The following is a 25,695-nucleotide window of genomic DNA, read 5'->3' on the forward strand; positions in this document are numbered from 1 at the left end:
GGCGGCGGCGGCGGCGGCGGCCGGCGGCCGGAATCGTTTCCTGGGTAAGCGCAGCGGGCTGGGAAGCGTTTCCGGAAGGCTGGCCGCATCCCGCAGCGGGCTTACGGGTGCCTCCGGGGCGGGCGGCGCGGCGCGGAGCGGATCGGCGGGCAGGTGCGCTCCGTGGCGGGCCGGGAGGGAGGGCGGGCAGGGCAGGGTAGCGTGGCGTAGTGCAGCGCAGCGTGTCCCGTGGCAGGGTCCCCGGTGCGTGGCTGCCCGCCGCCGCCGCCGCCGCCGCCGCTCCGGCCGGCCCGCTGCCGGTGCGAGCGGGCGGGAGGCCGGGGGACGGTCCCGCTGCCCTTGCCCCGGGCGGCTCCGGCGCATCCCGGCCTCGGGCGTGCGGGGCCGGCCTGCGGCTGCCGGGTGCCGCCGCCCCGCTCCCGCGGCTTTTCCCCCGTCGCGCAGAAGTGGTGCGGTGCTGCTGCTGCTGCTGCTGCTGCTGCAGAGAGCTGGCCGGAGCCTCGGTGCGAACGTGGGCTTTCCTCCCGCGGGCGGCGAGTAGGAACGGCAGCGGGTCTTCTTCTGCCTCGGGGGGTGGGGGGGTGCGTGTGAGCTAAAAAAGCATGAAAAGTGGAAAAAGTGCTTGTAGAAGTAGCTTTTTTTGGGTGTGCGTGTGTGTGCGTGATTATTAGAGCGGGCTTTGCGAGTTCATCTCTGTGATTAAATCGTACTTGAGGATTGCGCGCCGGGTTGCAAATGGGAAGATGCAAAAATACAGTGCTCGGAACAAAACGTGGACCCCGTTTAATCCCACTCGAAGTTCTCAGGAATTGGCTTGGGTCCCATGACAGCAACGGAACCGCTCCTCATTGCGGCTAGAGAGAGAATGAATTCAGACAGATAAAATAAAATGGAAAGTGTAATGGTTTGTATTTGTACTTCATTGCTTTGCTTGCTTGCAGTGTTTTATAATTCTTGGCTGGGCTCCGGCTTGCTAGGGAGGATGAGTGCAGTTCGGTGCTTTAAACACAAAATAACTAAAACCAAGGAAAAAACGAACCCTGGACTGGGGATGGACTGGTAGGCTTAGTGCGTTGCGGATCCTGTTGGTAGCCGTAGAGGATAACAATATCTGCAGTAAGTTGTGCAGGATAACAGTATCTGCAGCCAGTTTCAGTGCTTCACCAAAGGTCTGCTGTATTGCCCCAGAAGCTGAGGTCCAGGTTGCTGCTGAGCTGCTGCAGGCGTGCTGTGTCCTCTGGCTCGCCAGTGTGTTCCTCCAGTTCATTCTAGATCTGACATGTCATCATCCTGCCATCTCACGCTCTAGTACTTTCTGAAAGTCTGGACGAGTTGTCTGTCTTGCGTTTAAAACTATTTTCTGCCTGCTTAATTGCATTTGGTTAAAATAAGCGTGCAGATGTCCTAGCACTTAAAGGGAAAGACATCATCTTACAGTGACCTTGGGACAAAATCTTGGCTGATTAACTTCCTTGCCTGGAACAGCCATGCTGAGTGTGGGTATTTTTGTTCTTCCTTCACAGTGATGAGAGTTTGATGGAATACTTTTTGGCTTGTATTTTGGGGTGTTTTGGCCACTTAAAGGAAATCGAGGTTTGGAGAGGACTCTTCGGGAGGAAGAATTGTGTGTTATGAAGAATACATGACTTGGTTATAAGAGGAGGAAGATTCTTGGCTCCGAAGCAGCATGAGTGAATGTGCCCTTGCCAGCAATAGAGGCATTTAAGCAGTAGATTACAACACTGTGGGAATCATTTCCTAGGAGAGGGGATGCATGACTTGGAAACCTGGATTATTTATTTTGTTTTTCGGTTCTGCAGCTAAGTTGGGAACCAGTGACAAAACTGGTCATTTTTGGTGGGGTGTTGGGTCGACTCTGCTCTGACCTCAGGTCAGGAGGGATGGTGACTTCCTTAGGAAATGCCTGAGGACCCTAGAGAGGGCTGCTGCAGGGTTTAAGCTGAAGAAAGTGGTGGCTTCAGGAGCTAGTTAGGGAGGAATTTGAGTAGTTGAGGTTGCCTACTGTAAGGATTTTTTTTTTTAGTAGAGCCTGTGAAAAATAAAATGAATCCTGGTAGTTGATAGGTAATGGTGAGTAATCAACTGATTACATCTTTGTCACATAGCAGATGCATGCTTTTTGGAAGCTCTGACCTAGGATGTGCAGTCACACTTGAACAAATCATCCCCGCTGAAAACAAACTGTACCATATGTACAGCCCTTGCTAGTAGAAGACAAGGTCTTGCCTTTGTTCCCTGCTGCAAGCAAGGAGCTACACTGCTGGGAACAGCAGAGAAGCAGATGTGCTGGGTGCATTAGCTTGTTGCTGACCACACTGCTGCTGTCCTGCTGCTGTGAAGAAAGTAAAAGGCAACAGTGGAGTGTGTTAGGCCAGGACACTGGCAGGAGGGGTGGTGGAATGAGTGCAAGTTCCTGGGGAGTGCTAGGCACAGGTCCTCTCACCCATGCTGCAGGTGGGACAGGTGTAGAGAGGGGCTGGGGAACAGAAATGCCAATTTTTCTGGAGGAGACTGGCTTGTTTAGCCTAGCAAATGAGGCCTGAGAGGGGATGTGATTGCAATCTGCAAATACAGCAGGGATATAAACACTAGAAAGGGAGAGGAGCTATTTAAGCTAAAGAACAATGTTGGCACAAGAACAAACGGATATAAACTGGCATGAATAAACTTAAGCTGAAATTTAGACAGTTTCTTCCCTAAATGGAGTGAGGTTCTCTAACAACCTTCAAATGGGAGAAGTGGGAGCAAGCCCCTTAACTGGCTCTTGAAGATATATTGAGGAAGTTTATACTGTATCCTTGGCTGTGGCAGTAGGAGATGAGGCTTGGTGACTTGGGAAAAGCTTTTCCATACGTCTGAATTAACTGAATGTAGATTTTCTGTGCTAGTGTTTCTTATTTTTAAAATCTACCATTCAAAACTGGCATAAAATGCTTGCTTTACAATTTGCATCGCTACTTTGAAAGGGTTGTGATGTGCTTAGTGGTCACTTTCTGAAATGTTTTGCAAGTTAGTTCCCCCCCCCCCCCCCTCCAAAATACTAAGTGTTGGCTTACAGCTGCATCTAATTGTGTGGAAATTCCTTTTTCTTTAAGTCAAAACTGCTGAAGGAGACTGTATGTTAGTGGTGTGTGAGTGCTGTTTGAGCTTATTATCCTTCAGGTTAAAAAATGAACTGCAGAAAACTTTTTTTTCCTATTGACGTAATTCATAAATCCTCTAAAAAAAGTAGTTCTTTGGGGGGGGCTGTACAGCAGACCCAGATGGTGTGAACTGAGACCAGTGCTCCGAGCTATGCTGTGACTGGAGGACTGGAATAAATTAAGTTTAAAGCAAATTTGAAAACAAGTCTAGTTGAGCTAGTTGTGCATGGGGTTGGTCTCATTTGCTGCTATGTAGAACAGCTGAGAGTTATCTAGCCTGGTGGTTGCAGTAGTTGAACTTGTACAGAAGTCTGTAGTCAGTTCTAAAAATATTGTGTGTGCAACACAGAATACAGCCAGCTGCGGATGCTGTATACTGGGTCCTATGACTGTCAGCAGTACCTGACTGCTTCTAGGAGATGTCGTAAGTACAGAAATGAAAGAGCTGCTGTGATGGGCCAAAGCATGGGTTCATCTCTCTAGCCCAGTGTACCACACAGGACTCGAGCAAGCCACATGGTGGCTGGTTTCACCTCCAGGCAGCACCTTGAAGATGCCTCGAAGTGCTTCTGCATTGTTTCCTTTCCCTGTGACAGAAGGTGTCCTCTTGCCATCAGGAGGGATGAGGAGCTCTTGCAGGCTGACTTGTACTTTAGGCTTATCTGTCACACACTCACTGAAATCAAATGTGAGAAAATTAATGGACGAGAGGTGAAAATGGGTGCATTTATGATGTGCTTCATTGACTCTGTGACTCTCATTCCTTTTGAAGGGAAAAGGAAACACTGGGACATGTACATCTAATGCATGAGGCTGCAGTTCCTCTTCTGGCTCCTCCAAAGCCTCTTCTTGAGCTTATGGGTGTTTCTTTGATTTATAGCTTTCCTATCTGCCACCCTCTGAAAGAATGGGATCTTCTTGCCAGCCTCCTCCTGCCCCTCTCTGAGCTGGCAATAGCTCTACGGGCTGATGGGCTTCAGAGTTGATAGGCAGGATCCCAGCACCTCTGTGCTTGTTTCTCTTTCCTTGTCTCATTATGAGTCTGGGCAGTGGCCTAATAGCTGCTGTCCTCAGAGCTTTCAGGAGCAGAGGGTGCTGTTGGGATGCTCTGTGTGGTGTCCTGCTTTAGTTTACTAATTTTTTTTTTAACCCCTCACCTTCAGGCTGCTCCCCTTTTGCCTTTTTGATTTATTGTCTTCTGCAACTTTTTTTTTTCCTTTCCTTGTAAGCAGATGCCCAAGGTAAAATAAGAACAGGATGACCTTACTCAAGACCTCCTCTACAGATGCTATGTGAGCCTCTGGCTGTTCTCAGGTTGGGGTTGCCAGAGCTGGGTGCAACCTTTCCCTGTTTCAAAATGTTTGGTGGCTTTCAGTTCCAAATGCTTGTCTGGTCTGTCTGCAGCCCCCCTTGGGATCTCATTGCAGCCACCATGGCCTTTGGCCTGGAGTGCTGCTTGTCTGTGGGTCTGCTTCTGGCTGTGTAAAGAATTCCCTTGTTCTGCTTTTCTCAGCTGGCTTCTGTCGTTTGGCAGGTCTTAGTTCTTGTATGGCAGAGATGGTTAGTGAGTCTGTGTTTTGCCACTCATGATTTTGTAGGCCTATGTCTTCCTCATCAAGTTGGCTTTTGACCTGCCTGAAGAGTTGCCTACTCAGATATTCTTTGTATGGAAGCCATTCCTGATCGTGAGCATCCCTTTCCAGGAGTCTGTCCTGGTTCTACATGTCCTTTTAGGATAGGAAGATCAGGGCTGTATACTGTTTTCAGTATGTGGGTGAGCTTTGGGGCTATACAGTAGCATAACGATGTTTTGTTTTCTTAATGACTTGTAATGTTGGATTTTCTATTTGGACTGCTAGTGAGTTAATTTCATGAAATTTGTGAAACCATAATGTCAAGATGTTGCTTAGGACTACAGTCAGTTTGGAATCCCTCAGTTACGTATAGCCATGGTTGTATCTTTCCCATATGCATCATCTTATGTTTCTTGTGTTTATTTGCATTAGTTTTCCTCTGCAGTGTTATTGACTCAGTCTCCCAGGATTGTCTGGAATTCCTCACATCCTGGCCTTGCTACCACAATACATTTTTTTATCGTCAGCAAACTTCCTCAACTCGCTGCTCATTCCCCTTTCCTTGTCTCGCATGACTGTGTCAAGCAGCCGAAGGGTGAGCATGGGTCTCTGCTGAACTTCATTGGTGACTTCTGTTTGCTCCAAGAGAGACCATTTACTCTTATTCTTGTCCTGTTTCTATTTTCCAACTGTCTATCTCTCCACAGAGGACCCTTCCTCTTACCTCTCTCTACCTAGTTTCCTTAAGAAGGCCCTTAGTTTTTGGTAAGGGACTTGGTTGAAGTCCTTTTGGAAATTTAGATAGGTCAGAATGAATGGGTATACCTTGTCCATGTTTGGCACCTTTGAAGAACTCAGCAAGGGTTTCTCTCCGTACAAACCGTGCTGACTCTTCTCCAGCAGACTACTTATCCAGGTGACCAAATTATCTCCTTTTATCATTAGCATCAGTCAAGTTAATTATTAGCCCAGTAGAGGTGTTAGGCTTTGCAGCTCTGTACTTCCCTGGATCTCTACTGAGATTGTAATCTCTTGCCACTTTCCATTCACCTTCGGCAAAGGAGGTTTCAAGTGGGAGGTTGCAGAGCTCTGGCGGAAGAATTTGACTGAAGCATTGCGGAGAGTGCCCTGGGATTGCTAATGGATGCTGGTTTAGCTGTGCCTCATCTGGGAGGTCCTGGTTGCATAAGCCTACCGCCAAAGGTATAAGGGCAGACCCTGCAGCGAGATGACTGGAAGTGAGTGCAGGAGTCTTCCCTGATAGACAGCGGGTACTTTGCCTCCATCACCTGCAGGATGATGAGCAGACCTTGTGTGGTATCTTTTTTATGTTTTAAAAAGATCAAACTCGATTTAGCTTAAGATCTAAGGTGAACCTCTAAGTTCTGTCTCCTATTGTCAAATCCATTTTCTTTTTTTAACTAAAATGTGCTGAGCTTCTGTCTCCCCTGAAAATGTGATATTTGTTTGGGTAAGCGTTTAGATGGTGATTTTTAGTGCTGAGCAAACTTTGCATCTGTGTATAACGCTGATTAGTGCCTTTTTAAAGTGGTCTGCATAACAATTAGGATGATTAACTAGATGCAGATTTCTCCCTTTATCAGTAGTCTGCGCTGCATTTGATACTGAACTCCGATCTCGGATGAATGAAGTCAGATGCAGTTTACTCTAGGATATTCATGAATGTAAACTACTAACTTGAGTAGTAGTGCCTTAAGAGTAATAATATGTGACAGAGGAAGGTTTGCTACAGAATAAAGTATGTAAATTTTTGCTTCTGATCTCAATACTGGATAGCCAGTGTCTCTCATTCTGGTTTATTTTACCTTATGAATAGTGCTGCTGCTGTGAAGTACTTGAAGCAAACTCATGGCAGATTTATATTTGACGGTTTAATCTTTTGGACTTCATAATTAAAAACCTCTGCTAAAGTTTCAGTGGTGTCCTCCTGTAGCTGTGCCAAAATAGAATTGTAACCCACTGATTTAGTCATCCAGTTCTTATTGTTTGGCTGTCCTTTTTTTCCCTGTAGAAATCTAGGAGAAATCTTTCTCTCTTTCCTTTGTCTTCCTTGCAGAATTATATTGTACTCCAGGTAATATATCCCATCAGACAAGCATCAGCTCTGCCTGCCCTTGGGAAAACCCTCCTGGAAGCACTAGACGTAGCACTAGATGTGCTTTGCTATGATACGCTTTTAAGCAGTTTTGTGGTGTGTTTAGTTCTTTTGTTGAAGGTTGTTTTTTGGTTTTTTTTCCTTTAGTGCAAGTGCAGTTTAATTTTCAAAGGCACCAAAAGGAACATTTCTAAACTACTTCTGCAGATTTCAAATGTAGAATATGTGTTTAAAAATATCCCTTGGGTTTGATATTGGTGCTAAAATGTGTTTCATGTGGGACTGTTAGTCACAACTGATTTTTTTTTTTTCTTGTGTCTATTAGCTGGTTATGGAGGGAGGTTTCCTGGTATAATTATTGTGCACAAAGAACAGATTCCAAAGGGAAGGAAGCTGGCAGGCACTAAATGTTCCCTACCTTTATGAATTAACTTGTTTGAGGAGAAGAAACTACCATAAACTTTACCTATTTTGTTGTTGTCTGTTGTAGAAACATGTCATTCCTTTGCAGCATTCTAGGGGTAGAAAGACCTCCAAACAGTTATTAATAGACAGTAATTTGGTGTGACTAATATTGGCACAAATTAGTTAGGCCTTTATCGGAAACCTTGTAAGAATAATTTTTCAGGTTGGAGGGAGATGCTGCAGGGTGCTTACTGGCCAGCTGCCTAATTCAGCAAATGAGGAGCTTGACATTAAGCCATCCTATGTATTTAATATAGAATTTCATTATAAGGAACTGAAAGCAGTAGTTCGGGTAAATATGACAATTAGTTCACTGCTCCCGTGTTTACACTTGCCTTGTTCATTCTGTTTGCAAAGAGGATTATTGTTCGGAAGGGATGTTTCTTGGCAAGGTATTGAATTGTGTAGCTATGGAGGAAGCTGTGTAGAGAACCAGCATGAAAGATGAAAGGGAATTGCAAGAAAGAGAAATAAGGAGGAGGGTTGCTCTCACATGGAGAATTCAGCGCTTACCGAATTAAATTGGGATTTAAATGCAGCATAATGGAAAGATAGTTTAATTAGGTTGTTTAAATGAATTGAAGATATATACATATAGGGCACAATCTATGAACTTACGGAAAGATTCATCGGGAAGTAAATACAGTAGGGAACCTGTGTGTTTGTGATACACATGGTATTAAGGAAGCGTCCAGCGCTATGTGATGACCTTGTCTCAGCGTTCGGCATGCCTTGTATGTGAGCAGGAGAGGCAGGATCTCCATGTGGTTGTTTGTCTGATACCCATCTGGGTATAAAATGGCGCTCTTTGGGGAGCGTGCGGTCTCACTGCGCCGGGCACCCAGGCAGAGCGGCATGCCAGGAGTGTCCTAGCAGTTTTGTCATGGGGAAACTTCTGTTTGCCTGTGGAATGGCTGGCGCTGGATTCGTGCTGTCTAAATCACTGTAGTGATGCTGGTCAGCAGGAAGAGGCACAAGGGTAAAAGTATTAGGGCAGAGTTAAATTTTGGTAACTCCCTTTAATAGAATGATGTAATGTATTTCAAAGGAATGGAAGTAATTTATGCAAAAGTTTCTTGCTGTTTTTTCTTCCCTCTTGAAAGCTTATGTGGCCAATTTTTTTGGGTGTATAAAGCTATTTTCCTCTGACACGGGAAAATGTAGGAAATGGACAACAGGCAAAGTCTGTGCTGCCATACCAAGAAAGCTTGAGATCTGTTTTAATGTCTTAAAACATCTGGGGAGAAGCCCTGCCGCTAGGATAGAGGGGAGTCCAGTGCAGGGGTGTTGGAGTGTGTACCTGATCTCTGGGGAGGCAGAGGGGTGGTGTGGAGCTGATGTGGCTTGGAAAAGGAAATTCAGTGCTAGCAGAGGGACTGTACCGTCGTAGTAACCCTTGTCCTGCCTTCGTCTTCTTCCTCTTCTTGCCGCAGCTCTGCCCTCTCCTCTGCCATGCCGCAGAGACCTGTGTACGCTGGTGTTTACCACCCGTAACGGTCCCATATTGCTTCAGTCTTGTTGCTAAAGGACAGTGCCGCAGTCTGGGAGAGGAGCATCCCTCCCAGAACTTGGGGCTGGAGGAAGCGACGTGGGAAGCTGTGCTGCCCTCGCACAAGCCCGCTGGCCGCAGCGGGCAGGGGAAGCGCGAGGCAGCGCGAGCATCACCAGTCTGCTCCTTCCCATCACTGCGGCGGGAGCTGGGCGGATCTGGGTCACTGTAGACTTTGAAGCCAGTTAAAAATGTTGATAGATTAAAACCCCATCTCGATGATATGTAATTTCATAAAATAGCTGTGCGTGGTGGGTGTGTGCCTGTGTAAAATGCCAATACCCCACCCAGATTTTCTGTTAATCCAGGCTAACAAAACGGCATCGTACTGTCCATTACTTACTGTTAAATTCTTATTATAGTGTGAGATTTTTAGAAGAAATTGAAATGTTAAAAAAAAATCTTTGCCCTTTAAGAAATTAAGTTTGATATTGTTTTTTTCCCAAAAGTATAGAAGTAAAAGCTTAAAAATGCAACAGAAATGGAATATATACTGATAGGGAAAGGGAAGGTTATAAAGATAATTTCACTTCAATCTGAAAGGTAGTGAGAATTGCCTGCTTGGGAAATAACTCATGTTTTTAGAGTCCTGTGGGAGCCTGCTTATGTGCTTGTTTTGTTTGGTTTTTTTTTTTTCCTTTCTGTTTTTTTCCCACCACACTTCAGGAAAACAGTGAAACACATGAGAACCATCAGTAAAGGGAGTGGTTTAACACACACATCTGTATATGAAAAGCTTTTTGAAGAGTTTGAAGTTTGTTAGCTTAAAAAGTTCTCAAATATAAAAAAAATGTTTGACGATACCTACATATTTGAAACGAGAAGGATTAAAAAAGAAAAATGTTTTTAATTATTTGATGTTTGCTTCTCAGAAATGTTTGAGATCAGACTTATTGTTAGATAAATTTGTAGGCTGGTTAGATGACTACCCAAGGATATTGAAATAACTTGGTGACAAAGCAATGTACATGTGCTGTTATTTAATCATAGAATCATTTAGTTTGGAAAAGACCTTCATGATCATCCAGTCCAACCATCATACATGCCCACTAAACCATGTTCTGGAGTACCCCGTCTACGTGCTTTTTGAATACCTCCAGGGATGGTGACTCAACAACTTCCCTGGGCAGCCTATTCCAATGTCTGACAACCCTCTCAGTAAAGACATTTTTCCCGATATCCAACCTAAATCTACCTTGCTGCAACTTGAGGCCATTTCCTCTCATCTTATCTCCAGCCACCTGACAGAAGAGACCAGCACCCACCTCACTACAACCCCCTTCAGGTAGTTGTAGAGAGCGATAAGGTCTCCCCTCAGCCTCCTCTTCTCCAGACTAAACAGCCCCAGCTCCCTCAGCCGCTCCTCGTAAGACTTGTGCTCCAGGCCCCTCACCAGCTCCATTGCCCTTCTCTGGACACGCTCTGGCACCTCAATGTCTTTCTTGTAGTGAGGGGCCCAAAACTGAACACAGGACTCGAGGTGCGGCCTCACCAGTGCCGAGTACAGGGGAACAACCACCTCCCTGCTCCTGCTGGCCACACTATTTCTGATACAGGCCAGGATGCCGTTGGCCTTCTCGGCCACCTGGGCACACTGCTGGCTCGTATTCAGCCGGCTGTCGACCAGCACCCACAGGTCTTTCTCTGCCGGGCAGCTTTCCAGCCACTCCTCCCCAAGCCTGCAGTGCTGCATGGGGTTGTTGTGACCCAAGTGCAGGACCTGGCACTTGGCCTTGTTGAACCTCGTACAATTGGCCTCAGCCCATTGATCCAGCCTGTCCAGATCCCTCTGTAGAGCCTTCCTCCCCTCAAGCAGATCAACGCTCTTGCCCAAGTTGGTGTCATCTGCAAACTTACTGAGGGTGCACTTGATTGCCTTGTCCAGATCATTGACAAAGATATTAAACAGAACTGGCCCCGATACTGAGCCCTGGGGAACACCACTTGTGACTGGCCGCCAACTGGATTTAACTCCATTCACCACAACCCTCTGGGCTCATCCATCCCGCCAGTTTTTCACCAAGCAAAGAATACACTTGTCTAAGCCATGAGCCGCCAGCGTCTCAAGGAGTATGCCATGAGAGACAGTGTCAAAGGCGTTGCTGAAGTCAAGGAAGATAACATCCACAGCCTTCCCCTCATCCACTAGGCGGGTCACCTGGTCATAGAAGGAGATCAGGTTGGTCAAGCAGGACCTGCCTTTCGTAAACCCCTGCTGACTGGGCCCGATCCCCTGCTTGTCCCGGACTTGCCATGTGAGTGTTCTCAAGACAAACCGTTCCATAATCTTCCCCCGTACCGAGGTCAGGCTGACAGGCCCATAGTTCTCTGGATCCTCCCTCTGACCCTTCTTGTAAATGGGCATTACATTGACAAGTCTTCAGTCCTCTGGGACCTCCCCTGTTGACCAGGTTTGCTCATAGATGATGGAGAGTGGCTTGGCAAGCACCTCCGCCACTTCCCTCAGTACTCTTGGATGGATGCCATCTGGTCCCATAGATTTGTGAGTGTCCAGACGGCGCAGTATGTCACTATTTCCTCCTGGATTAAGGGGGGTATAGTCTGCTCTTCGTCCTTGCCTTCCAGCTCAGGGGACAGAGTACTCTGAGGATAACTGGTCTCCCTATTAAAGACTGAGGCAAGCATGTGCAAGAGCTACTAGCAAACCATGCTTGACTATATAAATGTGTTTTAACCTTATTTTTATAATCTTTTTATGCTGTTACACCAGCATTCATCTAACTGCATTTTCTGCCAATTCTTGGCATGTCTAAACTTTTTCAGTAAAAAAGTGTGTTTCCCTTTGATGCAAGTATGGATTTAAACTTGGGTAAACATAATGGTCCTATATATGCCAAAACATGGGAGGTTTTATTGTAGAGGCATATGGGCATTTAGGGACCAGTAATTCTCTTCTGAAAACCGGTATAGGTATGTCCTAATGTAATAAAGATGGTGCTGTTTGTCAGGGAAACTGCGTAAGTGGTCACTGGGAAATGTGTCTTTGCAGCCTAACAGCACGTTGAAACTGTGATTCCCTTGCACTGAAGTGTAACTCTAGTGGAAGACCATAGAAAATTCAGGTATGCCTAGTGAGGGATCTGTGCAGGGAAGGGGGATGAAGAGGGGTGATTGGGAGGCTCCCAGGGATATCAAGTGAGGCTTGATGCCAAGGAGGTCCTGGAAAGATGAGACCCTCAGAGCATTGTTAAAGGTTTGCACCCGAGGTGGAAGTCCTGTTTCAGTTGTTTCCTAGCCTGCTTTGGAGTAAAAATCAGCCAGCACTACTGCATGCTGGTTCTGAAATACAGTCTCCACTCTCTGGTTTTGGCTAGCTAGTGTGTAGCAACAGATGCAATGGTGTGATGTGGTTTTACTTACTCATTCTTGGTCAGAAAAAGGGGGATCCATCAGTGCTTCCCCAGTCCAGCCAGCAAGTCAGGAGGTGATGCTGTTTCTTCTCTCTCCTTTCCAGTGTGTATGCACATGTTGCAGTGATGGGAATGTCTGACAGGGAGGATATGGCAATGTGCATCCCTAAATTTGCAACAGACCTTGCTGATAAGAATTGTATGAAAGTGTTTCCCTGGTAGCAATGGCTCTGGTGACACTGGGAGTCCCAGAGACGCAGAAGCCAAGAGCCACCTCCATCCTTGCCTTGCAGTAACCCGAGCCTTTAATGAGTGGACCTACCCTCCCAGCCTCTGAAGAGGCACAGGAGTTGGCGGCTGGCCACTTGTCATCATGCAGCACAGCGCTTTGGTCCACTGCTGCTAAACCAGCAGGTAGGAGTGCTAGCTGGGCGGAAAACATTTTGTGGGATTTATCCAAAATAAATAGCTAATTTTACATGGGCGAGGCTGAAATTTTTCAGCTGCGCCTCCTTCCATGGCAGAAGAGAAACCCACTTTCCTTGCAATGCTTGTCCAAGTTTTTGTGTATGTGCAAGGTAAAATGATTATTTTCCTAAATTTAAAGCTTGGATTCTTCTTCCTTGTGTTCTCATGGATGTCTAGATCTATACCGCTTTGAAAATATTTTTGTGGGCAGATAATCCCAACTTCTCTGAACCTTCCCCAAAAGGTTCATGTCGAGACTTTTGGCTGGCTTCTCTGCTTCTGCTCTGTGCTTCTGCATAATTCTTGAAGTGTAAATATAGAGCTGGAAAAAATAACACTTGATCTGGTTGACAGTATTCCAGCTTGCACTAGGACTTTAAGAAATACGAGCTTTTGATATAAATTAGAAATTTGAGTTTGTAACACCTTAATTTTTGGCCCGATAAATCCTATTACTCTCAGAAAGCTGTTAAGATTCATCTCTGTAAGTCCTGAGGATGTTTTAAATCTGTGGATTATTTAATGCGCATGGCAAGGTTTAAAATAAGACTGCTAACCCACACAACACGCTGGCAGTAAAACCAGGAGTCAACAGCGTGCAGCTCATCTGTGAGAGGCCAAGTGACTGATCCAACTTCAAACCTAACTAGTGTTGAGCTTTAGCTCCTGCTGCCTATACTGCTTTTGCTGCTGTACAGGGATGGAAAAGTCACAGGATGGTGATGATCATCCTAGCTAGTATCATTAGTTCTCTCAAACTATTGGGGTAAATACTGGTTGCACAGTGGTATTGGGCTCTCGTAGGGAATTCTTGCTTGGCAGTTGGTATTAGCACATCCTGAGTTTTCCTTGCTGCTGAATGTGAATGCTTGAGAACTTCCTCAAGTAGCTAGTGTTCAAGAGGGGAACTGGGCTTTCCCCATTTTGGGGTTGCTCTTTGAACTGACATTGCATTTACCCGTGCCAAAAACATTTGCTTGCAATGTGCTGTTATGGCAGGATGTGAAGCCTCCTTGTAGAAGGTGAGCTCGAAAGGAAGTCTTGAAATTCTAGATCCACTATGGTAGAGGATTAAGCTGAATTTGTGTAGATTTTAAAAACTGATAGATGAGATGCTCTAAGGAGAGCGATGCACATACTCTGTGATTCCAGAATGAAGATACTGATGCTCCTAAAGGCTGTCTGAGGAAAGGCGCTTGCCAGCGGCCTCAGGTGGATGCAGGAGCTAGCACATAAGTAGAGGAAGAGGAATTTTAATTACGCAGAGGAGCTAGATGATGAAATGGGCTGCAAACTGCAGCAGTAAAATAGGCCTAATCACTTGCAAGGAATTGGGCACTGACCTTGAAATAAAACTCCTCCACGGAGCAGTGGGGAGGCATACGCTGTACTAAGTACAATATAAACCCACTTAAAAGTGTTTTCTAGGTCTCTTTCTTTCCTCCTCTTGTCTGTTTTAAGGACAGGCCTGGGTTTGTCCTGAAAGATTCTAGAAGTACCTAAGTTTGACAATAAATGTATTTTGTTTTACAGAAACTGAAGTTTGGGTCTAGCAGTTTCACATACAGGTGATGTTCCTTTGCATTTTCTTGTCCATTCCTAATGTAGTAGTGTGTGTGTAACTTTTATTATTTCTAGTTCAGAAGCATAAGCTAACTCAAATGCTTTCACAGGGCAACAGGAAGTTTTAAAGCTTTGAGAGACCCTGTGCAAATCTTGTCAAATGGCCACAGCTGGTTGGTAAAAAGGGACAATTAAAAACTAGTGTTTTCCAAAGGGTTGTCAGTTGAATGTGGCAGGCTTATGGATAAGCTGTGTTACTGCCTCTCTCAAAAGCTGTGGGTGGAAGAACGTTTTCTTCCAAGCAGAACAGTGCACACATGAATGCTTGGGTCTTCTGGAGGCTAATACAATCTGAGGTAGAAAGTATCTGCACACCATATGGGAAACAGTAGTGAAATTATTAGTGCTTTTGAAATGGATGTTTTCATACTTGTTAGCCATAGCTAGAAAGTGCCACAATATCTTAAGCTCAATAAAATGCTTAAACTTAAAGCAAAACAGTTCCTTTAAAGGACCTTCAATCGCAGGGAACCTCTCAGTTTTGCAAGGTGAGAGTAATGCAGCTGGCGCAGATTGGTTTTACTAAACAGCTGCTGGAGACTGACAGGCAAAGCACTGTAGTGAAGTAAGTGTGGGTTTGATTGCCTCTGATGGGGAGCAGGTATTTAAAAAAAAAAAGGCAATTCTATTGGGAAGTCTAACTGTAGCGCTGTTCTCTTATGTTGCACCAGAGATTGCTTCAGAAATTGAACTGTTATTGTAGAAAGGCAGCTTATTGTAAGAAATGAGATCAGGAAACTTGCTTTCTTGCTTCTGAACAGGATTAGTCTTAGGAGACTCTTACATGCTTATTTTCTTCGTATGCTCATTGCTATTTCATGCTATAACAATTTCTGTGTTTAAAACAATCTTTTTCTTGAAACCAAAGATCAAGAGCAAAGTATTTATAGTGTTAGCAAGGTTGGCAGCTTTTAATTAGAAGCTTTAAATACAAGGTTAAGAAATGGCATGCCAACAGGAATTTTTAGATCTACTGGTTTTCCTGTTACCTGGATTTCTCCACATTAATCTAACTTGATAATTGCTCCCCTGACCCAGTTAATCTTTTTATGCTGTCCTTTCCACACCAAGTCAGGCAAGCATAAACATTTCATGTATATTAGAAAGAAGTTTTGCCTTCAGAAATGAATCGCAGGCCACTGTGGAAGGAGAGAAGGGAGAACAGCAAGTCTTGTCATGACTTCTTTTTCCTGCATCCTAAATGAAATTGTGTAGGTAGATGCTGTGTTTAGATCCTGCCACTGTGATGGGGTTTACACCGCCCTCAGGCTGTCCCTGAAGAAAGTTTAATCACTTCCACAGTGTATTGTAACAATCACGGTTAGGTTGCTCAATAATAAAAGCTTATGGGGACCAGTGCAGAAATGGGCTTAGGAGTGGGTCAGCCAAGGTCAGAGCTGCCCAGATGTCTACCTGATGTCCTCAGCTCTCTTGTCTGTTGTGGTGCCTCATGTTATCACGAGGTAGCTGGCATGTGATGTTAGGCCTGCTCCTCGGCCTCGCAGATGAAGTTGTGCTGTCCTCTCTGGTGAGGAAGTTGTCCTTCAGGTGAGACTAAGGCTGATTTTACGTCTGAGGAAACCCTGCATGAGAGGTGCAAAGGACAGGCAAAGTGACAGGGAATGCCCCCCCAAAATACTGATTGCGAGGCATGAATTTCTTTAACTGTATTAATTTTTTGAACTGGAAGTTCAAGTTGCACGTTAGTAATGATTGTGTTGCCAGGGGAGGCCTGTTGTGCTGCTTGCCTCAATGGTGGCAACGTTTTGGATTTTACTCCTGTGAGACGACGACTGACTGCTGGCCTACATTGCAAGGACAGAAAAAGGTATTTCAGTGAAACGCGCTGGGCATGTTTCAGCTGGGATGCCTGGCCTTTGGGGCGTGGGAGTGTGCACCTTGTTTGTTTCCATGGGTCTCTGGTGCCCCTTCTGAATCAAAAGGATTGTCATCCCAAAATACCTTAAAAAGAAAGGTGAGAAACGTGGTATTTCCAGTTGTTGATTCACTCCCTACTCCCCTACCCCCTGTTAAATACAAGAGTGTTTTTTTAATGAGGAATAATTACTATTTTCATTTTCGGAGTAGGGCTGTTGGTGTTACAAAAGCCACTAGTAAATTCTTTTTTTTTTTTTTTTTTTTTTTTTTTTTTTTTTGTAGGATAAAAATAGGAGCTAGAAGTGATGGTGGTATACCAGACTCTTTCAGGTTGCTTCTGTCAGAAGGATCTGTTTGCCTGAATATTCACTGGTAATCATTATCGTTTAGGTCCTTCTATCTTTTTCTCTAGATGAAACAAATCTTACTTTTAGCCTGCATCCTGATTTTGTGTAAATCACTAATTGCTCTTCTGTTTCATTAGGCTGTGGCCAGCCACTGGATTTGGGATCACAGTATAATTATTATCAACGAACTCTGGTGGTGGTTTAATTACATGTGTGCCACACTTCTGAGTGGTATAAAGGGATGTTACACACTTCCTGGACATCCCAGCAGGCGTAGTGAGAATAACACTTGGAATTTTTTCTGTGAATTTTTGAGTGACTGCTATTAAGACTGGCATGCATATAGAACTCTTCAGCACACAGATCGTTAATTGCTGCTCCAAATAAACATGGACTATATAACCAGTAGAGCTTTACTCCGCTGAATTCATTCTCATGCTTTCAGATATCAAAATTGCCTTAAATTTGGTGGCTTAAATTTCATATCAGTGACCCCTTAGTACAAATGTACACTTGTGTGACTTGGGACAGCTGTGTGGGATTGCTGAGGAAGAGCGCCGCATACTACTAAGCAAGCTGGAAGGTCTCACATGTCCCTTCCCCGGCATGGACCAGCTTAACACTTCTTCCTAAGGCTTGTAGCACAATTGTGCTTCCCTGCAATTAGTTGCTTGGCTAATTCCCAGCCTTGGTGGGTGCTGGCATCGGTTACAGAGTTAGAAATGCCATTGCTCTGGATTAGGTATTGTATAAAGAAGAGAAATTAACGGGTACATTTTGTTAAGGAAAATATGTGTTTTCTCGTGGTTGTTTTTCCTGTTTGGAGGGAAGACACAAACTGAGTATCTGTTTCTCAGCAGACTGCTACTTCTTACTGTAAGTGAACCACAAGCTGTAGGAAAAGCTTTTATTTTCTTGGGTGCCTAAACATACCGTTTATTCTCCATGTACACATTAGCCCTGTTTGTAGTGAGAGAACTTCATGGGTTTTTGGGGGTGTGTGTGGTTTTGTGTGGATTTTTTTTAAACAGATTTTAAACTTCTGTGCTGGGCAGTGAAGTGTTTTCATTCTTTGCATATTTCTTGGGTTTGTTTCTAATAGAATATGAACATGTGCAAAAGCTATTTATTTTCCTAAATGGTAACAGTCCTAGTGTGTTTGAAGCACAGTGTTTACAGAAGAAAGTCTTTTGATATGTAAAGTTTTAAGACAGATATTAAAGGGAAGAGTAATTAAAACGATGAATGGAAAACAGGACAAAATGCAGCATAAGTTTATCCATAGGTAGACTGTGCCAGAGTAAATGACACTTTTTTCCTCACCTTAAAATGTGAGCTAGGATAAATACATTGATTTTATCTGGTCTTTAATAAAACATTTATTATGGCATGAAGTGGGAAAGTCTAAACTGGAGGAGCGAGTCATTAGAGTTACAAAGCAGTTAAGGGTCTGACTAAAGGGGAAATAATAGAAGAGCAAAGGAGACCCCTAGGCTGGGGAAGACTAGTGATGGTTTATTGCCACAAAAACTTTGGCAACCAGAAGTTAGGAATGCGCAAAAGACGCGTGTTAATCTTGCCAGTATTAAATGAGATATTGTAGACATGTAGATGTATCAAGCCATTATATAGTGTACTGCGTAAGTTTTGGCTAGGAAGAAATGAATCATTTTGATAATGAGAAATGAGAAAGATAACTTTAAACCCAACTAAATATGAGAAAGCTCCTCGTTCTGAATGCAAGCATTGGCTTTGTCCCAAGTAGTACCCAGCATTTTGTGGAGAGATGGTCCGGGATTTCTTGTCTCTCGTTTTCTCTGGTCTTTCCAAGTTTCCTTTCCAGCTCCACCTGAGTTTGCCTTTTCTAATCACACTTTTTCTTTCTGAAGTTGTACAGTACTCTTCTTTGTGCTCATGGCTCTGGAAAAGCTAATTGAAATGAGATTTTGCTAATTGTCTTTGGAAGTGGCACTAAGGATGACTGGACTGGCTTACGCAGCCTGGGAAAGGGGAAGAGTGCTCTATAGTTCCTGGGCTTTGGACTGCTCATGGCTATGCAGTTTCCCAGGCTGTGGATGCAGCTTCCTATTTGGCCTCTTGGATCTTACCAGGAGGTGGATTCAAAAAGCGTCAGCAGAGTTTTGATTTTTCTCTGCTTGCGGCAAAGGCTTTGGCAAGGACTTCACTGCATATGTAATTATAGTATGTGAAATACAGAAGGTTGCATAATATGTTTCTATTTATTAAATGCTATTGTTATTTCAATTTAGTTCATAGCCAGGTTGTGTGTAACCTGAAGCCCCCCAGGTTTGGAACTTAATTTGTGTTTTATAGTTGTCTTACTTAAAAATATCAAACACCATCTCCCCTCCCTGATTTTTTTAAATGTCATTGTAGCCCTGCTGTGGGTAAATGATTGTGTCATTGAATGTAGTGCTGGAGAAGGGCAAGCAGTCCTAAGAGCAGTGTTAGGTGTTCCCTGCTAGCAGCCTTCCCCAGTTTGTGGTAGGTAAGTTAGGAGCTGCGTATTCTGTCTCCATCCCATAAAGACAGGGAGCGATGATCCAAATAGTGTCTGTTCTTGTTCCTTGCAAATGAAGGTGGCTCTCTAAGGTAGACAGGGAAGATACTAGAACAAGGATGAGGGATGGCCTCCCCAAATACTCTACTGTATTTAAAATCTTTATGGCAACAGTTTGAGATTTTATATGTAGAGTCATTGGTGAACCTTTTGTTCAGGTGGTAAACTCTGTCCAGTGTTAGACTCAAAGAACAGTGTAGGAAATATATTTTCCTTCTCTGAAGGAAGGTGTTTGCCACCCTTGTTAATGCTACTTCTAAGTAACCTGTTGGAATTGGGTTCCAAGATAAGACTGAGGAGAAGTGCTAACTTTGGGTTGCTCGTGGTCAGGACTTAAATATGGCATTGTGCATGCTTAATTCTGTAAAAGGTGTGTTTTCCAACATCCTCAAAGACCTTTGGATCTGAATGGCTTGGGATGCTGCTATTAAGTTATGATAGCGATTTTGATGTTCTGGGAAAACTTTTTTACCTGCCAGAAAAATATTTTGTCCATTTTGCTTAGCAATGTCTGATTCTTCAGCTTTTCTTTTTTATTTGAAGCAGTACTTTAATGCCTGCAGAACTTTGATTTTGGCCTGTTGATGCTGATGGGATAGATGGGCTGAAGTACTTCCCTCCGAAAGAAGTGAGGCCTGAATCATGTTTGAAAGGCATGTCACTTTGTTCGTATGAATTTATGCCTTCTCCCTCCCCAAATACTACAGCATCTTGACATTGCGTCATTTGCATCCCAAAGAGCGCAAGCCAGAGACAGCTTCGCTTTTGCTTGAAGTATCTGGATCTCAACGCATTTGGTTTTAGGCTGACAGTGTCTAAGGACCAGCCAAGTTGGAGTGCATTTTTGATGCTCGTTCCTGGCAGACAATGTGACCTTTGTAGTTTCAGGATATTGTTTTTCAAATGTTCACTTTTAGTCCTAATGGTTCAGCTGGTACTTCTTTAAAATTGATATATATCCAAGAACCAAGAGTAACTACTTGTCTGATGAGGGGAAACAGGAGACTGAATTAGGCTGGTGAAATATTGAGGTCAAGATATTCTTCAGTTGAAAACATTCGCTCTGGACAAGTAGTGTGTCTTTATAGCAAGAATTATATTCTTGCTATAAAGGAGCTGCAAAACATGAGGCAGAATTACCCAAAGCTAAAGATTTATTGACTTTGCTGTTGTGTTTTTTTCTTGCCAAAACAGGCTGCTGTATATTGTGAAGGAGGGTAGCTGTGTTTGGACTCAAAAACATTTAGCAATTGCTTTCTGACTGCAGTGGGTTTGATATAGAGCAGCGTTCAGAAAATGCATGGCTTTGTGTTGAAGGCAGGAGCACAGCAATGGAAGATTACTAATGGGCTTTGTACATGATTAAACGGGGCTAGAGGCAGGGAAGTTGTGGCACAGAGCAGAGGAGGCGTAAGCACATGTGCCATTTGACCCTATTTTGGTCAGCCTTGGCGGACTGAGCCATAAACATCTCTCCTCCATCTTCCTTCTTGTGTTTTGCTCCCTCCCAAGGAAAATGTAAACTTGCAGTGTTATCTGAGGTTTTTCTCTACAGACATACCTTTTAATCAGGACAGAACACCTCCCTCTGCTATGGGTAACCTGTAGTAGCACTGCTTGTGTCCCTGTGTGACCAGAAATACAGAGAAAGATGGATAAAACCTTTCCTGCTGTACAACTTTCCTCTAAGTTCAAATGGATGGGAAAGTTCAATGTGGCTGATGAGTTCCCATATTTTTATTTTTGTTTTTTTCCTTTGGCAAAATAATTAATTAAAGGTTGCTCTTAAATTCTCTCAATTTTCTTTTTAAGCCCTCTGATCGTATCAAACTGCCTAACTTAAGTAGTATTTTTAGCATTGTTTGGGGAAAGCATTATACTTAGAAAAACACTTTATTGTAGAACAGTTTTAACATTATATGGAAAAATAGTATTTAATGACCAATAAGATGATTTATGTTGCTAAGGCAACTGTGTTGCAAGACATCAGAACAAAGGAGTATGGGTGTTGCAGATTTGTGCCACGAAGGTGCCTGCCTTCAGTTACCTATGTCACCACATTGTGCTTAATCACTAAGGGATCTGCCTACATTGGCAGTGCTGGGGAATTTAACATGTGCTCTAACATCTAGGTTACGTAAGGATTCCTGCATATATTAAATATTTGGTAACTGTGCTAATGTGTTTTGGGGAAAAAGTGGAGGGAGGTGGCTTGAGTAATGTTGTGCAGTTGATGTAAAATAGATACACATCTGTCTTACTGAGTCATAGATTTGAGACGTAGGTGTCCCTAAGGCATTGCTTTTCACAGCCCCTGGGGAGATTTCTCCACCTGGGTTGTTAGCACTGGTGTTGCAAGTGCCAGCTGTGAGCTAATGTTTGGACATGTAGATGATAACTAGCATGGTAGATACATCTATAGGGATCTTGTGAGATCCAGGAATTGGCACCAGGGAAATCCGTCTGGCTTGTTTTTTTACTTGCAGCTCAGCTCTTCTTTTATTATAGATGGTTAAGACAAGACTTCATAAGTGACCTGGAGTCAGTGCCAGGCTGTTTCTCCTTGAAAGACTAGCTAACAGATGGTTTAAAAACTTATAAACGACAAGAATTAGCAGCCTGGCAGCCTAAGCTGATGCAGGCTTTGAATAGCACGTGCTCAGGAGTGTTTCTCCTTTGCCTTGTCAGGATAGCCATGTTTTACTACGGGCATTATGTTCCTCCCAGGATTTGCAAATGCATCCAGTTGCGTTGGGCTCCTGACTCATGTTGCTGGGGTATTTTGTTTTTCCGGAGTGCCTTTAGCTGCCTTCAACACCTTTTATCAATCTGGCCTTACCACAGCATGGAAACCAGAAAGAGTTGCATGAAAAGTAGCTGTCTAGACCATGATTGATGTCGCTTATGTGGTTCATTATCCTGTTCTCCTGGCAGGGATCTCTTCAGCCAGTGGGGAGGGGAAAGCCCACCAGCTTGTTCGAAACACAAGGTGCTGTGCTGTACTGGAGAAGTGTTCCTTGGTACTGTGTAGGAGCTCTTTAAATTGAAATGAGGAGACTTTCTTGAAAATTTAAGTTTCTGGGTGGTTTTGAGTAACAAGAGATGACTGCTTTTCTAAACTTACCTGATACTCTGAAATGTGTGCAGTTAGAAGCTTGGTCAAAGTTGTGATACATCAGTACACTTAAATGAAAACCACCAAGTGTTCATGGCTAAGAATTCCTTTTCATGAGTTTCCGGTTCAGCTCTTTAAAAGTGTTAATATTGAGATATTCTGTTCCAACCTCTTTCTTTTCCTTAATGTAAAAGTTCTTTTTTACATACTGTGGGTTTTTTTGTGCCTTGAAAACTGCACTCTTAGTTTTAAATGAACTTACAGTAAGGCAGGTCAAAACAAAAGGCTAAAAATTTCCTTTCTATTTTTTTTTTTTCTGTTCCATTTCTTCCAAGACTTCTTTTTTTCTTTCCCCTCTGTTTCTGAATAATTAAGGCAGAGAAGCTGGAGGAGGTTATAAAGTGAAGGTTTGGGGATTGGCTGTAGGCATGGCCATCCCATTTGCAAGGATACAAGAAAGGTACTGCTGTTAGCTCTTCCAAGAGCTAGTTGTTGAATCCAAAAGAAGTCTGACTTGGAAACCTTCAAAGACCCCATTCAGGCTAAATGTAGTATGTAGTTTTAGGTTCATGCTCTTTTTCAAAAGCTTCAAGCCCACATCACTGAGCGCAAGTGGTAGGAATACGTGGAAAAATCAAATGAAGGATAACATGCATCTTGCTGGAGCCAGCTGGACTGTAACTTGGTGCTGTCTCTTACCATTACCAAAGCAGTGTGTGGCATCCTGGGTTGTAAAAGCTGGTTGTGGAGGAGGACTCTGTTCTGCTTGGTGTTTCTAACTGAGGACATGCATATGGTTAAAAGAGCAATTTGGGGAAGATGTTGCTTATGTGACTTCAGTGTTGTGCAATGTTGGGGCAGCTGCAGTTTATCCGTCTCTGATGTGAAGATGGTAATAGCCTTCTTAACTCAAGTAGACGTTGTATAATTTAGTACTTCAGAAATTCTTACCAACTGTTAAGATAAAAGATACGCTGCGGTTAATGTGAATTACTGTTGAAGGAATAATGATGAGATGAAAAATGGAATATCAGACACTGTTTTAACTTAACAGCTGTGGTTTCTATGATAAAGACACATAAATCCCTTCACATGTGTCATGGTTTAAGCCTAGCTGGCAACAAAGCACCATGAGGCTGCTCGCTTACTGCCCCTGCCCCTCACTCCTGGTGGGATGAGGAAGAGAAAGTATAAAGAAAAAAAGAAAAGCTCATGGGTCCAGACAAGGACAGGGAAGGATCACTCACCAGTTATGGTCATGGGCAAAAACCAGACTCCACTTGGGGGGGAACAGAAATCAATTTAACTTCTTACCAATCAAATCAGAGTAGTGTAATGAGACATAAAACCAAATCTTAGAATACCTTCCCCCTCACCCCTCCGTTCTTCCTGGGCTCAACTTCACTCCTGATTTTTCTCTACCTCCTTCCCTCCAGTGGTGCTGGTGGATGGGGAATGGGGGTTGGGGTCAGTTCATCACACCTTGTCTCTGCTGCTCCTTCCTCCCCTGGGAGAGGACTCCTCACTCCTCCCCTGCTCCAGTTGTGGGGTTTCTGCCATGGGAGACAGCTCTCCACAAACTTCTCTGTCATGGGTCCTTTCCATGAGCTGCTCCAGCATAGGTCCTTCCCGTGGGCAAGCAGTCCCTTAGTCACAGACTGCTCCAGCATGGGCTTTCCCATCTTCGGGGGCATCCCCCTGCTCTGGCGTGGGCTCCTCCCCTGGCTGCAGGTGGGCATCTGCTCCCCCGCTCCCCTCCATGGGTTGGTGGGGGACAGCCTGCCATCTCACCATGGGCTGCAGGGGCATCCCCTCCTCTGGCACACCTCCTCCCCTGCCTTCTTCACTGACCTCGGTGTCTGCAGAGGGGTTCCTCTCACATCCCACTCCTCTCTCCGCTGAAAGTTTCTCCTTCTTAAACATCTTATCTCAGAGGCGCTATCGCCATTGCCAGTTAGGTTGGGCTTGGCCAGATAGGTCTGCCTTGGAGCTGGGGAAGCTTCTAGCAGCTTCTCACAGGAGCCACCTCTGTAGCCCCCTCCCCTGCTACCAAAACTGTGGCACACAAACCCAATACAATATGAAACAAACCACAGTTTAGGAATTTTTAAAAATATTTTAGCCTGTTTTGAATATATATTTATATTTAAAATTACTTTCAATTCTGAGAGGAAGTTTTATTCTGTCTCCCTGATCCTCTGAGGGAGAAGGGAGGGAGTGCTTAGAAACCTATTTCTGATGTTAAATGGCTTCTGAAAAGCTTAGCTGATAAAACCCTGAATTCGGGTTTTGGGAGTTAGTGTTCTCAGGGTGGGAAGAACTTTATTGAAGAGCAGCCAATTCCACAGGGCCAGAGGTCAGCTGCCCTCGCGTGCCCCTTGGGCTCTGGCATCAGTCCCTGGCCCCATGCCCTTGCTGGAGGTGGGGCTGGTGGGATGCTGCCGCCCCGCCTGGGGGCTGACAACTTGGCACAGCCACTGGCACTGCCAGAGCCCCTCTTTGGTGTTCCCCTCCTAGCTGGTGCACTGTGAAGCTGAACAAATTCCAGTGCTAGCCAAGCTTGTAATCAATTAGGCACAAGGTGAAAAGGATAAGGAAGAAAACCAAAAAGTGATAGTTGGGTGTGAAACATCAGTGGGGCTTCATTAAGGGCCGTATGATTGATAGCTACTTGGCATCTTCATTTGCGTGTGTGCAAGCTGGGCCAAGGCTTCCGTTGCATCTGCTGCAAAGGCGAACTTGGTTGTATCCCCATGTCTAACCATTTTTTGCACATCGGAGGATGCCCTCTGCTTCTAAAACAACTGGTCCTGTATCACCACTCTATCCAATGCGGATGTTTACCTTGCCCTCGCCCCCAAGAGCCTCTGGTCTCAACGTTCAGACTAAACCTGATTTATTCAGGTCCTTTAACTTTATTCTTACTTGGTTTGTATCAGCAATTTTATACAGCTTTCTGAGGAGTTGTGAACTCCTGTCACAGTTTGTACTCGGCATGCCTTTTTTTTTTTTTTTTTTTTTTTTTTTTTTTTTTTTTAAGAAGGTAAATGCAAAAGCATGAATTAGACTTAAGAAACTTCTCCAGCCCCTGCTGTGGCTCAGTGTGAGAGGGGAAACCACAATCTGGAGGGAAAACCTGTTTTTATGGCAGCAGAAATAATTTCTGATTGAGACTTGCTATTCAGGTGCTGCTTTCATGTTTCCTATTTCAGTCACAAAAGACGACTCTGTATTATATGATGAATTAAATGGCTTTTTAATAAGTACATAACTAGTATCTCCCAAACTCTGTAATTTAGGCACTTATGTGAATAATAGCACATGATGTATAATAGCATGTTGCCTTCAATTTTCCAAACTCTAATAGAGAGGGCAATGATGCACAAATGTGGAACTTAATTAGGTCTTAATTTTTAGTAATTTGCAGCCCACTTTATGCAGATA

General features: G+C 44.1%; 1 protein-coding gene across 9 annotated transcripts in view; it reads left to right on the top strand.

The window, feature by feature from the left end:
- The window catches only part of APBB2 (amyloid beta precursor protein binding family B member 2), a 198,749-nt gene continuing 173,054 nt past the window's right edge, over positions 1-25,695 (top strand). For 7 of the 9 annotated variants that reach the window (XM_049792333.1, XM_049792308.1, XM_049792317.1 and 4 more), the window contains exon 1: positions 59-153. The gene's annotated coding sequence lies outside the window, so the exon portion shown is untranslated. The other 2 variants (XM_049792292.1, XM_049792300.1) reach the window with 2 other exon arrangements.

This window comes from Accipiter gentilis, chromosome 3, assembly GCF_929443795.1.
Source record: "Accipiter gentilis chromosome 3, bAccGen1.1, whole genome shotgun sequence".
Lineage (NCBI taxonomy): Eukaryota > Metazoa > Chordata > Aves > Accipitriformes > Accipitridae > Astur > Astur gentilis.